General features: G+C 41.9%; 1 pseudogene; it reads right to left on the bottom strand.

Annotated features, from left to right (window-relative positions):
• Positions 1-13,388: 13,388 nt before the first annotated feature.
• Positions 13,389-14,092, bottom strand: LOC101656538 (annotated as a pseudogene).
• Positions 14,093-15,008: the final 916 nt, after the last annotated feature.

Below are 15,008 nucleotides of genomic sequence, written 5' to 3'. Positions count from 1 at the left end.
GGTTTGGGAGACAGGGGTTGTCTGCTTCAGCGTCACAGCGGTGGAATCCTGCCTCTGGAACGCTGTGTCTACTGGAATGGGGCTGCGGCTGCCTCTGGTCGTTTTCTTGAAATTGGGCTCACACTCCCTAAAAGGTTGCAACATCCTTGAACCAGCAGGACAGGGGATATGAACAGTTTTGTCCTGGATTTTTGCGGATTGTGTTGTCTGTGTGTTTGACAGAATTGATATTGAGACTTGGTTTCATCATAACCGTGAGCCGGATTACAGGTGGAACAGCTAGGTTGAAGCTCAATAGCCAGGTCACCTCAAAGTTCATTGCTAATCACTAGTGGAACCCAACGAGCTGTTTATAACCAAGTGGTTCACTCAGTTCTGTTTTTCATTTTTTACCCTTTCCTTAATTTCTGCAATTCAAACAATAAGAGCACAGTAGGCACCAAATTGATAGACACCTAGCTAATCACTTATCAACCAGCTCATTATCTAACATTAACAGTAATAGCAAAAACCCTACTATGTAAAAACTCTACTATCTATTTTGTTTATTAATTATGCACATCTGGGAGTTAAAAGGCATAGAATGACCAACACTGGCTGTGATGGTTATGGTTATGTGTTGACTTGGCTGTCCCATGATTCGCAGTGGTCTGAAAGTTATGTCATGAGGTAGTCATCCTGTATTTGGCTATAGAATATGGTCTGCTCCATTTTTGCATAATACTGATTTTCACATAATAATCTGGCCTTTGGAATGTAACCATGTTGATAATTCAGGAGTGGGTCTACTACAAAAGGACATTATTTAATTTTTACCTTGGTTTAGCCATTCAAGCCTGTGATTTTCCTGTAGTAACTTGCTTTGGAATAAATAGAATGTCCAGAATGAGCTGAAAATGATTATTCAACATGCTGGATTACAATGTGTTATTTACTCTAGATAAAAATATATATTCCCATCTTTAAGACATTTAATATTTTATTGGTGAGATAATATATTTATTCAGAAAAAATGGCAAATTTTAGGATGTATGTAATGAGTGAGAAAATAAATACAATCATGATTCAAATTTGGAAATAAATCTATGAACATTGGGACAAGATAGATGTGAGTATCAAGGCATGTCCCTCATCTACTTGGGATTTTGTGATTCTTAGAATGTTCCTTAGAAATAAGAATGATGAGACTTTGGTTTGCTTGCTTTGGACATAGCATCCGGAGAGACCAGGAACGACAAAAGGAAGGCATGGTTGGTGTGAGAGTTAAGGTTTTTTGTGTTAACCTGGCCTATAAACACATGTGGGATTAATTGAAGGGCAGAGAGATAAATGGCTCTGTGAGCCTCACCTTTCTTGTTCTCTGACGGTCAGACCAGTGTGCGGCTACCTTAGCTAGTTCTTTGTTTCAGCTGGCAAGGCTCATTTCCTGCGAGACATCCTTGAGGAGAAGCCACATGGACCTACGCTGCTGCAGCCCTGGGCGCTGGAGAAGCCGTGTGGAGACCCCTGCCATCACTGAGATGCTTACACGCTCACTGATTCGGCTTTCTTCCTGAATTTGGCATTATTGTGTGTGTTTTGTGAGTTTGAGGATGACTTTGTAGATCGCTGTCGGACATATGGGCTGATGTCGGACTTATGGGGCTTGGACTGGACTGAGCTGGGATGCTTTCTTAATTTACACATACCTTTATATAAAACTCTGTCTTATATACATATGTGTTTCTGTGGATTTGTTTCTCTCGTCTACCCAGACTGACCCAGTTGGAAAAGTGGAGTATAAGCAAAACTGAACGAAATCCTCTTTACGATGGACTGACAAAGATCCACCATGACGGACTCAAGCAGGCACAGTCACGAAGACGGCGCAGGCTTTGGGAAGTTCCTTGTTGCAGCGACCTCGATGGCAACTCACAACAAGGAGAAGTGGAAGGTAAGCGGGGTCACTAGTTTTAGGGGACAACGTGGGTTAGGTTGTGTTTATGAAGGACTGAGAAATACGGACAAAGGAGCTCAGAGTCTTAAGTGGTTTTGTTTGTACTGTTTTATTCTCCAAGAAGCTTCTCTCATTCTGAGTGAAATGTGGTTTACGGCTTTTTGAAAGGATAGAACCCAGGCAATTTGGAGTTGTAGACTCCTTTGCCTCTTTGAGATGTGGGCGAAGGAGGAAGAGGGGCCTTTACTCTACTAGAGTGGGCAGGAAGTCAGTTCCTTTTTCACCTCTTCAGATACCTGCTAGGAAATAACTCTTGGTCATCTTCCCAGAACAGACAACAGAGTTGTATTTTGAAATTAATCTGACCAGTGTGTTCCCAGGATAGGAAACTAGGGGTGAGGTTAATGAAGGGTGAGAGAGTAACACTGAGAAGTCCTCCCCTTAAACACCTTGAATTGCTGTGTTTATGAAGCTCAATTAGCTTCTCCTCCCTGTAACTCTTCCTCTTTTTCCAGGGCTCCCTAATCTCTCTTTTCCTACCTCATTAATCTTTTGTCTTTCATCCTTAAAGTAGATGGAGCAGGGTTGTAAATCTCCTAAAACTGCAGAACATTTTCAAGGAAAGCGTGGCTTCTTTATTTCTCTATCACTAGTTCTATCTCCTTCCTGAGTTCTTGTCCTGTTGTGTAAATGGCTTGAACAGATATACTAGATTCATTCTGACTAAGAATCCTTAGGTTTATTTCATTTCAAAGGGTAATGTGCTTGGTTGCTTATTAAACATTTGAACACTAGAGTCCACCCAGAGGTGCCTCAGAAGAGAAGGCTAACTCTATCCCTGGGAAACATCAGCCATGGAAAGCCCTGGCGCACAGTTCTACTCTGGACACGTGTATGGGGCTGCCATGCATTGGAGACCACTGGATGGTTTCTTATGTTTCTTATGTTCTGCCATGGCGACTCATGTGCTACACAATCTATCAGAGGACTGTCTGTTCTCTCTCCCTCCAAGAGATCAAGGGACTGTATGAAAGGAGAAAAAATTCGACGCTGTAGCCCCCTAGCAGACTAACCAACTAACTTTGTTGGAAAAGCAGGGATATTGAAGAGAGTAAGAGTACAAGAGCTTATTGTAAGGCCCAGGAAGCTAAAAGGGGAGAAAGTGGGATTCGATCACAAAATCCTTCAGCCCCAGATGTAGATCTGACACCCGTGACAAGAGCAATGAGAGGATTGGGGCTGGCAAGAGCACAAAGCAAATCGGACAATGTCCCAGTGAACCCAACACAAAGCTCTGGAGGAAATGTTGATCCTTCGAGGTGACCAGTGTTGGACAAACACGTCCTGGTGATGCTGTGAGCCACGCATTGGACTGCTCGCCCTAGAGTTAGTGGTTCAAACTCACCATTCTCTCCATTGGAGAAAGCTGAAGCTCCCATAAACATTTAGAGTCTCAGAAACCCTCATATACAGGTCTCTTCTCTTCTCAATAGGGTGGATAGGAGTCAGAATCCACTTAGTAGCAGTGGATTCTGGGGTGTTGGGCAGAAATGGTGCTGCTGCTGTGTCCAGTCGTTCCTGGAAGAGTGTGATCATAGCTCCAACAAGGCAAGGGATGAGAGGAGCTGCCAGCCAACTGCACGTCCTCGGTTGGTACAAAGCCTCTGCAGGCAACTACTGACCACTAGCAGCCAAGTGCTTAACCACTGCGCCATCAGGGCCCCTTCACAGTGGGGGGGAAGATGGGCAATTTAAACCCACCTCACAGTGGCGCAGAAGAGAGATCTGGTCATCTATGTCTGTAAAGATCACAACCAAGAACACCCTACAGAGCTCTGTCTAATGTAGAACTGTGGGGTCACTGTGAGTTGGAATCCCCTTGATGGCAGTGGGTTTGAGTTTGGTTCCTCAGATGGAGAAGCGGGGAGAATGGAGCACTCTACTTCCATGGCTCCCATGGGGGCGTTGTTTTATTTTATTTTATTTCTCTTTTATTCTTGGGTTTTAATTCAGCTCTGCTTCTACTGCTGTTGCTCTGACACTGTTGAGGGGTGATAGCTGCCATTTCTAGGAGTTCTGATCCAAGGAGTTCAGATCCCCTCCGCCCCCACCTTTTCCCTGTGAAGCAATTTATTTTTCTTGCATTGCCCAAGAATTCCTTCTACGCTTTAACCTCTTAGCTTACTTGGGGTTAGCTCTGATTACACTATGAAGTCAGGGAATGATGTCAACCACTCCCTCACCCCCCTCTAGGCCCCCCATGCACACACATACATACTTACATATACAACTGTTCCTTTGCTCTGTCTGTACAGGTGACCTCCAGGGTCTTTGTTCTTGGTGGGTGGGCTCTTGGAAAGTCATTAAGCCTCAATGACCTTTGTATTCAGTGGACTCTGTCTAGGTGTCAGGCCGGGGCACTTGCTCCCTCATTTCCCATTTGTAGCGCTCCTTACACAAGGCAGCAGGGAAAGAGTGACGGCAGCCACACGAGGCAGTTCGCTCCCTTGCCAAGAATATACCTCACACGAACACTCACCTCACTGGACTCCTTAATAGCCCCATGTAGAACCCCACACCTGGACCATAGTGTGTGTCTTCCTGGTTGCTCTGGATGCTATTAGTTTAGCCATTTTAAAATTAGATAATGCCATGTATGTTGCTGTAATTAACTTTGCTAGTTAGGAGCTGTTTAAAACCTGTTGAGCTCAATGCCATCAGTTATGTGAGGCAGTTGTCATATGGTAGAAAGAGCAGTGGAGCTGCATTTTTAGAATGTGGTTGTAAAACTCAAATCTGCCCAGTAATTTCACTAAGTGGGCTTGGGTAAGCTATTGAACTACTTTATTTTCCTCCTAGGTTTGAGGGTGGTGCAGACTCAGTGGAAGAATATATGTAGGTCCATGTGAAACATATGTGGATATATCATGTAATAAATCACATATATTGCATCATGTATAGTTACCATATACTGTATATTATAAAGGTATTTACATAAGCCACCAGTTCCTCTCACTTGCACTAGCTCTTTGGGATTCTCGGCAAAACTTCCCTTCTTCTGTTAGAAGGCCTGAGCTTTAATGATTTCATGGTGAAAATTCATAGGAAATATATATGAAATAATTTTCTAAACCGTCCAATATGGCACATTATTATGAGTATTATCACTTTAATATATTAAAACATAGCACTTTAAGCATTTAACTAGGAAGCATTTAACTGAAGGATGCTAGCCTTCAGTATGGATTGCAACTCAATGTAAAGAAAGCAAAAATCATCACAAGTGGATCAATAAATGAAATCATGTTAAACAGAGAAAAGAGCGAAGCTGTCAAATAGGTCTCATAAAATCACATCATTTCCCTCAGCTCTGCAACCAATGTGCTTAGGAGAAGTAGTGTAAAAAATTAAAAATTGTGTTGTACTGGGCAAACCTGCACAAAATTACTTCAAAGCATTAAAGAGAAAAGAATTCACTTGGAGGACTAAGGTACACATGACTCAAGGCATAATATTTTCAGTCACTTCACCCGCATGTGAAAATCAGGCAGTGGATAAGAAAGACAGGGGGAAACGATGCATTTGAATTATGGTGATGGGAAGAAGAATATTTAAATTACCATGGACTGCCAGAAGAACGAACAAACTTGTCTTCAAAGAACCCCAGCCAGAATGCTCAGAAACCAAGTGATGAACTGCGTCTCATGCACTTTGGACATGTTATCAGGAGGGACCAGTGAGTCTCTGCAGAAGGACATCATCATTGGTCAAGTAGAGGGTCAGTGGAAAAAGTGAGGACCCTCAAGGGCTGCAACAAGGGGCTCAACCAGAACAATTGTGAGGCCGGCGTAGGAGCAGACATGGCTTCATTCTGTTGCCCCATGGTCATATAACAACAGCAAGCATGAATTTAATGAACGATCTCCTCATGGGCCATTAGCATGAAACTCACACAAATCTTTACCGCTATGGAAATACATGGTTTATAAACCATCCACAAAATAGAGACTTGAAAATTGTGATCTGTTGTTGTGGCTGCTGGGTGCCCTGGAGCTCGTTCCAGCCCAACAAACCGACCAACGTACAACAGAGAGAATGGAACACTGTCTATTGCTGTGCCCCTCGCAATATTTCTTATGTGTGAGCTCAGCGAATCTGAACGAAGCCTATGAGTCTGAACTGACTCAATGGTACCTATATTCAATGGATAGTTACAAATTATGATCATGTTATTATGTGACCTAATCTAGCATATATCATGTATATTACACACTGTGTATTTTGCATTATGTATAGGTTAGGTATGATTTCTTCCATATGATATATTAGTGTGTGTTCTATGTGTATGCACACATTACACAAAACCAAAACACTGTTCTAGTCCCTGGAAAAGGACACTGAGCTTGGCAAAGTAGGTCGGTGTAAAAGAGGAAGCCCCTCAAAGAGATGGGTTGACACATGGCTGCAGCAATGGGCACAATCATAACCACTGTGAGGGAGGCACAGGGCTACATAGAACCTCTCTGTTGTACACAGGGCTTTTGCTATGAGTCAGAAAAGTCTCAGTGGGGCCTAATACCAACACTGCCTTGTTTTTGTGTTACTTTCATAAATGCTCACGGAGTTCTCGAACTAGACTTTTTGTGTCCTCGCTGCTAAAATATGAAGTGATCTTGCTAAAAACCTGTAACCATTTTTGAGGGAGAGTGTTCATATGCCAGTTCTTCCATTTGCTATACAGTCTTGACGAAAATGCTTCATGTGTTTCCCATCTTTAAGAAGTTCAAGGAATCTCAGCGCCTTGGTTGTTAACAGAAATGTCGACAATTTGGGTCCCAAACACTAACCTTTGAAGATACTCTGGTTAAGTTCTATTCTGCAACACAGAGGGCCACTGTAAGTGTGAACAAATCCTATGGCAACCGGTGACTTTTTGACAATTCAAAATTCACAGGATTTTATTATCAATCAGATCTAATCAATGTATCTAAAACATCTAAACATATGATTTGCCATATAGAAGCCCACTATGCTATATGTCCCTCTGCAATCAAGACGTGTCCCCCACCCTCCCCCAAGAATGAAAAGTGCCGCTCCCTTCCCTTTGTTTATAGATGGATTCACTTACTTACATGGAGCACCCTGTTTCTCGTGAACTGGTCCTAGTCAACCTGAAAGTCCCTGGGTGATTAAAATGGTCAAACCCTCCACTACTAATTGAAAGGTTACTGATTCAAATCGACCCAGAAGTACTTTGGAAGCAAGGCCTGGAGATCTACTTTCCAAAATTAACAGCCTTGAAAATGAGGTCACCATGAGTCAGAATTGAGTGAACGGTGATTGGTTTGTTTGTTGTCAATCCAAAACTTACATGGTCTGCAAAAAAAAGTCTATATGTCATTTCTCAGGGAATCTTTAAAAATCAGATTTTTGTTTAAATTCTTGGAGAACATGTACATAAAGCAGTTCTGTGATTTTGGGCGATGTTATGAGTAGGCATTCATTCTCCTCCAAGGCATCATAGGCGGGATGGGGCACGAGGCCATGTGCCAGCTGCACAGAGTGAAACCCCCTCCAGTTCAGGTGAAAGCCCCAGGCCTTTGTTTCCATGGCACTTCAGGGACTTCAAGGGCTGCTCTGGGGCCGTATTTATTTAGTTTATGGTAACCTCTCCCATGGACTGCATCTGCTTTGCCGTTAAAGATGAGGGGCTCCCTTCGGGTGACTTGCTGCCTGCCTCAAACAACAGGCATGTTTGTACTCTTGGCTTTGATCTTTTTTGTCTGGTATCTAAATGAAGCCTTTCTTGTGCCTTCAAAGCTAAGCAAGTTGTTTGGCTTTCAGTTACAAGACAGCCCTTCTCCTGTCACCAGCGGGTACCCCTCTTGCCTTCATCTGGAGGGCTGCATAGGGTCCAAATACTAGCATATACAATCAGGTAAGAAAGGGCTCTGGTTCTTTCTGAGGTAGCTCCATTTGCCTGACGGTGGCCTCTGAGAATTAGGGTAGAGTGGAATGCAAGGGCAGAGTACTACAGAGAAGAAGAGGCCTTCTTAAGATCACGGCTAACACAGTAGTGGAAGGGGGATACCTGAATTATGAGCGCTTCATGCTTTTCATGACCACCGATTGGATCCTCACTCACAGAGCCCTGAAAGGACTGCCCCTGAACCTTACAGGAGTAGAAAGCCTCACCTCTCTCCCACAGAACTACTGGTGGTTTCAAACAGCTAACCTTATGATTAGCAGCCCAACGCATAATTCACTACTCTACTAGGGCTCCTGATTCATGATTCCCTGTGACCAAATTGGCAAGCAACCAAGCATCAGTTTTCCTACCTTTTAATGAAGTGTCTCATGTTGGCTACCTCCTTGTGAATGTGACCCGAGGAAGCCACAGGAAGTGTTTTTCGTACACTGCTGGGCACAGCAAAGACTCTGTGATTCCTACATGTTGGTTCTTAATAATACAAGCATACCTTATTCTATTGTACATTGCAGATTGTGTGGTTCTTACCAATTGCAGGTGTGTGGCAGCTCTACCTCAAGCAAGTCTGTTGGTGCCATGTCTCGAATACCATGTATTCACGGCTTGTCTCCAGTGCCACAGTTCAGTGATTAACACAACACTTAGCACTTCTAACGTTGTCTCAGTGCTATGGACCACGTATTGGCAGGAGATCCCAATCCCTAGAGAAAGGCATCATGCTTAGTAGAGTGGAGGAGCGTTGAGAAGGAGGCAGGTCCTCAATGGGATGGATTGACACAGTAGCTGCAGTAATGGGCTCAAACAGGAGACTACTTGTGAGGATGGTGCAGGATCAGGTGATGGTCCGTTCTGTTGTCCACAGAATCACTATGAGTCAGAATCAACACGACAGTGCCTAGCACCAACAGCATTGCCTACTGAGTAGACTAATATAGCGTAAAACTCACATTCCTGTGCGCTGAGATATGTAAAAGAATTGCTTTATTATAATGGTATGGAACTAACCTGCAGGGTAGCCGAGGTATGCTACCTTGCTTAGTAGCCAAATGGAATGAGCCTCTTCTAGCTCCTATCTAGGGAGATGGTCCCTTTTCATAAAGGTTTAGTTCGAACCTTTGCTTCTATGATTATTTCCCCACGGTCTCATCATCTAGCTGACAGTCACGTTGACTACTGGAGCAACACTGTCAAAAAATAGGATCTGTTTTAAAATGTTATTTGCTCTTAATGCTCATTTTTTTAATATTGATGATAAGACTTATTGTAGATAGACTTGAATTCAGCATTTGATTAATTAATACATGAAAGTGGAAACTCCTTGAGATCAGGGCTCAAGTATCATAAAATCTCCTCCTGAAACAAACCATTGATCATGAAGATCAAGACAGTAGCTAAGAGCACACGTCCCAGGTGGAATCTGAAAACAAATCAGCTTTTGTTTCTTTTATTCTCCAGGGGATCAAGTGGCCTTGAGTGCCCTATGTTCCTCCATTTCCCTTTCTTCAAGGATGTGGACCACCGAACCTGATGCTTAGGTCTGAGAGAAGGAGAGAAGAAAACAGCACATATGAAGGACTTGACACATGTCAATTGTTCAATGGTCAATATTAACCATTTTCAAGACCGTACGAATGTAATGGATGAGCTCAATCATAGGACCCAGTCCTTTCTGTTTCTTTTTATTCTTATTGGTAAAGTCTGTTCCAGCAGTTCCCTTTTTTGCACTATAAGGAATAATTTTTCTCATTCATTTTTAGAGGGTGCATGCTTGTAAACTTTAAGTAAACAAATGGTGAAGATTCATGAAGGTTTGGGATGTGGTAGTATGCAGAACAAGATTATATTCATGATCTGTGAATGCTGGCCGATTCCTCATGAGATTTCTCTTTGCTGTATGGAACGCAGGACAGCTCTGAAGGCTTTAGGGACTGATTTTATGAGTGTGTGAATTTCCTTTGTTGCGATTCCACTGTTTGTTTTTAATATCTCTCTCTTCTGAGTTCCCTTTTCTGGACTCACCTTCTGCCAATGGATCTGCTTTTTCAGAACCTGGTTAGCTCTGAAGGGAGCAAAACAAAGAGAACGTGTCCAAATATTATCCCTGATGTTGCAGCTCTTATAATACATGGTCATATAAAATCTCCCCTTGAAAAGTGATGATGGGACTGATCTCTCCTGATAACATGCCCAAGGTATACAAGACCAACTCTTGCCATCCTTGCCTCTAAAGAGCATTCTAGTTGTACTTTCTCTCAGACAGATTTATTTGTCTGATAGTCTGTGGTACTTTCAATATTCTTCCCCAGCATCATAATTCATCAATTATTCTTCAGATTTCCTTACTCACTGTCCAGCTTTTACATGCACCTGTCAAGTGCATCTTGGTCCCCAATTGACAACCTTGCTAATTAATTTTCAAGAGGGTTTTGGCATCAGATTTCCTGGGTAGATTCTATCATTTGATTTCTTGACTGTTGTTTCCTTTCACCCACTTTTCTACTGTCCATCTCCCCGAGAGGGGGTTATATGTCAATCATTGTGATTGTGTCCCCCCTTAACACCACCTTCCCCCACCTTCCCCTTACTCTCCTGGTATCGCTACTCTCATTATCGGTCCTGAGGGGTTTATGTGTGCTGGATTCCCTGTGTTGTGAGCTTTATCTGTACCAGTGTACATGCTCTGGTCTAGCCAGATCTATAAGGTAGAATTAGGGCCTTTACAGCATAGAAAGCATTAAAGAACTAGAGAAAAGCTGTATATTTCGTTGGTGTTATACTGCACCCTGTTGACTCTTCCTTGTGACCCTTCTGTAAGGGAACTTCCAATTGTCTACAGATGGGTTTTGGGTATCCACTCACCCCCCTCCTTTCCTCATTCACAGCAATATGATTTTTTGTTCTGAGTCTTTGATGCCTGAAACCTGATCCTGTTAACACCTCATGATCACACAGGCTGGTGTGCTTCTACCATGTGGGCTTTGTTGCTTCTCAACTAGATGGCCGCTTGTTTATCACTGACCTTTCCCCTTTGTTTCTAACTTATATTCTGATTGCCAGTAATTATTAATGAATCTTGATGATATGTTTCACTGATTTCACATGGAAGAATTCGGTAGAATTCTGCAATTTATTCATCATTAGCTTTAGCCGTTGGTGTGTAAATTTTAATAATAATCATATTAACTAGTTTTCCTTTCAGACACATAGATAGTACCCTATTACAGACAACATTGTACATCATAGAGTTTTACTCTAGCCACATTATTAAAGTCAACTCCTCTTTGAAGAGGCAGCACTTCCTCAGTTGTATTTTGATTTTCTCCTAACCAGAAAGGCTCACCACTGGTACTTCATCAGGAATGTTCCACTGCTATTCATTAGTTTAATGTTTTCTCCTGTGGTTAATCCTTCAGAAGTGGACCACTTATTTCTTGTACTTTAGGACTTTAAAAATAAAAATGCAAAAATGGTAGAAACAGAATAAAGGAAGTCAAAGAAATCTAGAAGTAAACTATATTATATCAACGGAGTGTGTTCAATATGTCATTCTGATATATACTGGTGATATTACCACCATTTCTACTTTAACCAGAGGAAGTACATAGAGGCTAAAATTTCTTGCATACCTACTATGTGCGTGGCCCTCTGTTTTGTGCTGGGGATCAAACATTGAGCAAGTCAGCTAATGCCAAGGATAGTCTACATTTTTCCTCAGCAGGAAAATAATTTCACTTGGATGGCAAAAAAATCTTAGATTTTTTTTTATCTGTATGACAATTTAGATTCCTCTATCATTGGAAAATAACTCTAACATTAAGGAAATAAGTTTTTGGGTGTTTTTTATTTTTTTATTTTTTTTCTCCTGACCTATTTTTTATCTGTACATATATTTAAAAAAAACATGTACAAGATAAAATAGATATTTTACTAGGCAAATATTGGCTGGTTTCTATTTCTTATGTTGGTTTAGCAAATAACACGGCAATGCTGTTATGTTAGGAATAAAATTATAAACCTAAAATAACCACTTAATGTTCAACTTGGTTTGCAAAATTAGATTTAGTTATAATTAAACTTTAGTAAACCAACTATAAATAGAAGAATTATTGTTAGAAGTATTTAAATACATTTTAGTGTAAGGCATTGATATATTGGAGGAGAAAGAGTTGTATTTGAGATTCCTAGGACTTGTAAGAGATTCCTAGGACTTGTAAGAGATTCCTAGGACTTGTAAGAGATTCCTAGGACTTGTAAGAGATTCCTAGGACTTGTAAAAGAGTTCACAGTGAGTGAAAGAGGAACTTTCCAATAGTTTTGTCAATATTAAATATGCTGTCATTTATACATTAGCAATCCTTGGTAAAACCTTGGAAGTGCAACTAGTAAGAAGATAACTAGTGATTAAATTCACTAGTCAATAGTATCTAAAACTAGTCATGTTCAAGATGACTCTGACCCATGGTTGGTTTGGGGGAAGTTAATATTTAGTCCTCTCTTCCAAAGCACCTCTGGGTGGACTTGATTCCGCAGCATTGTTCAGCAGCTGAGTGCGTGAACTGTTTATAACCCAAGGACTTTGAAACAACATCTACCTATTCAATCTAATATTCCAATGACCTTGTACAATTCCTGGGCCAGAGTAGTTGCGTACTATTTGGTGAATTTTTTGATGGAATACATGTCTAAATGAGTAGTATAGCATTCATTTTTACTAACTAACTAGATGGGTTCAGAGGCACCTGCCCCTGCCTTAGTGCCTCCTCCAATGGAGCGCTGGGCTGGATGAGGTTGTCCACAGGGCCAGGAAGGAGAGATCGTCTGAGTCTGAGTCAGAAGTCCGACCTAGAAGTTGCTGCTAAAATACAGGGCTGAGCAAGGGAAAGAAAAGCTTGATTAAGAAGTTTACTCAGTTTAAAAGGAAAGAGGCCAAAAGAAACTCAAGAAGTGAGTTGATGCCTGGAAATAATAATAAGCAATGGGGTAGGAGAATGACTCAGTGAAGCATAGAGCAGGATACAAATACATCTGTGAGGGACATACATGCATGCTCCTTTCATGTGGAAATTTCTCTGTCTTCTAAAGAATAGAAGGCCCACAAGCCATACACACCAGAGAAGACCCACCACCCCAATTATTCAGTGTGATGCTTTGCTTAAGAAGAATATTACTGAGATCCAGTTGCCAGCCTCTTTCAGCCTATGGGAGTGTGGGAAAACTAGAACATTGTATTTTTTTCAATGATAATCATCTTATCTACTGCCCTGCCCCTGCCCTATCCTAAGTGAGACTGTGGGAGTCACTGCTTAGGAGACTCGTCAATCCTGGCGATCTCAGGTCTCTACATTTAAACTCAAATATATATATTTGTACTCTATGTTGGTGTTTATTGTGTGAAAAAGAGTTAACTTCAAATCTGCATTAAATTATGTTGAATACCAAGTCTGAGTGAAGGCGGCCAGCTGGTCATGCCTGTGAAACCATTTGGCAGGTGTCCATTTCTGGCCTTAAAATATCAGGAAGGGGCTTCGTGTTTGCATGCTGCAATGCCAGGGCATAGGAGTAGACTCTGACATCTACTGTCAGATGTTCTTGAGCTACCAGAGCTGTCTTGCCATCACTACACTGAGCCATTTATGTGGCCAGCCACCAGGAGTTGAATAGCATACCTCCATCCCCAGGCTTCGCTTTAGGTCTTACGTTGTCAGCATCGTCTCCGATAATGGTTATGGTTACCGTCACGATGTGCACAATACAGTTGGACAAACCTAGATCTAGACACACAACCGGAAAACATTCCGCAAAGTCACCTTTATAACCGGTGTCTTCCTGCAGCTCCCGCAGGGCAGCTGCTTCCGGGCTTTCGTTGTCATCTATGAGACCTGCCGGGAATTCTATGCAGACACCACCCATGGGTGGTCAGAACTGTTTCACAAGAATGACACATTCATAATGAAGAGTTCTTCGTAGCACAGGGATAATGGCCACACTATTGCATACTGTCCTCTCCCCCTGGTCCATTTCACAGTTTCCCACGTTCTAGTTTTACCAGTAGGATCCATGTAGGTTGTTTTTTCAAGCTTGACCCATTTTCCTTCTGAAATTAACTCCTCTGAAGTAATCGACTGTTTGGCAGTTGGAGAAGAATCCTTTGGTCCTTGGTTTCCCATTTTCAAGCTAGTCTTTATGGTCCACAGGTAAGAGAAGTTCATGTCCGCAGTGTCCAGGGAAAGGAAGCGTGTCCGATAGGTATGAGGATGAAAGAAGAACAAGCCGAGCCAAGGTAGCCACCTCATTAGATGCAGTGCCACTTAAACTCAAATATTTTACATCATCTTAGGCTCCCCAAGGGACAGCTCTTCTCCATTCAGAGAACCAAAAAGACTAAAACCCAACCCACTGCCATTGACTCAATTCCTACTCACAGTTACCATGCAGAGTTTCGGAGGCCATCAAGCTTCATAGGAGCAGACAGCCCCGTCGTTTTCCCTCAGTGTGGTTGGTAGGTTTTAATCTCTGACTTTGCACTTAGTAGTCCAAAACTTACCCGAGTGCCACCAAGACTCTTCCCATTCAGAGAACAGAATCTATTTACCATATATACTCGAGTATAAGCTGACCCGAATATCAGCCGAAGCACCTAATTTTACCACAAAAACTGCATTAAAGGTGTGCTGAAAAAGCTTGGCTTATACATATACGGTAATGCAATGCCATTTAAATGCATCTAATTCTTTCCTGGACTTCCAGAAACCATAGTACCTGAACTTGGAAAGCATAATTTTCTTTCAAAGTTATGGCAAGAGTTGGAAAAAGGGACTGATGTATATCATTGTCCATCCCCTTTGCCTATATCTCTATATGAAGCTGATTTGTGGCTTCACAAGTGTCATGGCAAGAGTAAATGGAAAAACGAAGAAGACAAAATTACAAGCTAAATTATGGTATATTGCTTATAGCAGGCTATGGAAACAGAGTGCCTAGGTTTGAATCCTGGTTCTGTTACTTTTAAGTCATAAGAACTTGCTAAATGGACATAAGGTATTTGAGTGGGAGGGGGAATGAAATAGTAGATTAATAGATAGG

The sequence above is a fragment of the Echinops telfairi genome, unplaced genomic scaffold (assembly GCF_000313985.2).
Source record: "Echinops telfairi isolate 266 unplaced genomic scaffold, ASM31398v2 ScPeMD7_1;HRSCAF=3_0, whole genome shotgun sequence".
In the NCBI taxonomy this organism is placed as follows: domain Eukaryota; kingdom Metazoa; phylum Chordata; class Mammalia; order Afrosoricida; family Tenrecidae; genus Echinops; species Echinops telfairi.
The sequence above is the reverse complement of the archived record's forward strand: the minus strand, read 5'-3'. Positions and strand labels throughout refer to the sequence as shown.